Below are 1,828 nucleotides of genomic sequence, written 5' to 3'. Positions count from 1 at the left end.
AGCCTATTTTCAGGCGCTATAATCAAGGAACTTTGCTGCTGCACCCATGGTACGGCAGCAAAGTTCCTTGATTTTTACGCTGGAATGAGATAGTTCCTAGCCATATCGGCTAGGAATAAACCTTGAATGCTTATCCAGTTACTTTAGACAAAAGTATCTGCCAAATTAGTTAGTTTTAACTAATATATTGATGGCTGTCATTCACAAGTTTCCATTGCCTGTTTGTTTATTAAATATTTTGGCTGATTTGATGACGCTTTCAATAGTAATTCCACAGATTTTCCCCAAAAATAACCAAAGAAAGTGCAAAAACGTGTTTTGGCATGATATTTGCATAAAAAATTAATAGTCAAAAGCTAATGTGTCTAGCGTTAAAGGGGTCATATGATGCGATTTCATTTTTTCCTTTCTCTTTAGAGTGTTACAAGCTCTTGGTGCATAAAGAAGATCTGTAAAGTTGCAAAGACTAAAGTCTCAAATCCAAAGAGATATTCTTTATAAAAGTTAAGAGTTAGCCACACCACGTTTTTGCACTTTCTTTGGTTATTTTTGGGGAAAATCTGTGGAATTACTATTGAAAGCGTCATCAAATCAGCCAAAATATTTAATAAACAAACAGGCAATGGAAACTTGTGAATGACAGCCATCAATATATTAGTTAAAACTAACTAATTTGGCAGATACTTTTGTCTAAAGTAACTGGATAAGCATTCAAGGTTTATTCCTAGCCGATATGGCTAGGAACTATCTCATTCCAGCGTAAAGTAATATCATTGCGCCTGCTGCACCCATGGTACGGCAGCAAAGTTCCTTGATTTTTACGCTGGAATGAGATAGTTCCTAGCCATATCGGCTAGGAATAAACCTTGAATGCTTATCCAGTTACTTTAGACAAAAGTATCTGCCAAATTAGTTAGTTTTAACTAACTAATTTAGTGTTAGCTAGTGTTCTTGTTGTTGTTAAAACTATTAAAAATCATTATTGGTTGTAGGAGACATCTTGAAGCGCTACTTGCTGGAAGGACATTTTTGGTTATTGAAATAAATGCTGAAATGAAATAAAATATAAATATTGGATGGAAAAACTTAAATGCGTACATATGTGATGTACTTAAATACAGTATTAGTCCCCAGCTAGGTAACTTCCAATAAGCCTATTTTCAGGCGCTGTGTAATATCATTGCGCCTACTGCACCCATGGTACGGAAGCAAAGTTTCTTGATTTTTACGCTGGAATGAGATAGTTCCTAGCCATATCGGCTAGGAATAAACCTTGAATGCTTATCCAGTTACTTTAGACAAAAGTATCTGCCAAATTAGTTAGTTTTAACTAATATATTGATGGCTGTCATTCACAAGTTTCCATTGCCTGTTTGTTTATTAAATATTTTGGCTGATTTGATGACGCTTTCAATAGTAATTCCACAGATTTTCCCCAAAAATAACCAAAGAAAGTGCAAAAACGTGTTTTGGCATGATATTTGCATAAAAAATTAATAGTCAAAAGCTAATGTGTCTAGCGTTAAAGGGGTCATATGATGCGATTTCATTTTTTCCTTTCTCTTTAGAGTGTTACAAGCTCTTGGTGCATAAAGAAGATCTGTAAAGTTGCAAAGACTAAAGTCTCAAATCCAAAGAGATATTCTTTATAAAAGTTAAGAGTTAGCCACACCTACCTAAAACGGCTCGTTCGAACACGCCCCCACATACAGTGGGGCAAAAAAGTATTTAGTCAGCCACCAATTGTGCAAGTTCTCCCACTTAAAAAGATGAGAGAGGCCTGTAATTTTCATCATAGGTATACCTCAACTATGAGAGACAAAATGAG

General features: G+C 35.2%; 1 pseudogene; it reads left to right on the top strand.

Annotated features, from left to right (window-relative positions):
• LOC107743309 (centrosomal protein of 85 kDa-like) overlaps positions 1–1,828 on the top strand; it is a 61,567-nt pseudogene that overhangs the window by 1,638 nt on the left and 58,101 nt on the right.

Source organism: Sinocyclocheilus rhinocerous, unplaced genomic scaffold, assembly GCF_001515625.1.
Source record: "Sinocyclocheilus rhinocerous isolate Xijiao unplaced genomic scaffold, SAMN03320098_v1.1 scaffold827, whole genome shotgun sequence".
NCBI lineage: Eukaryota > Metazoa > Chordata > Actinopteri > Cypriniformes > Cyprinidae > Sinocyclocheilus > Sinocyclocheilus rhinocerous.
The sequence above is the reverse complement of the archived record's forward strand: the minus strand, read 5'-3'. Positions and strand labels throughout refer to the sequence as shown.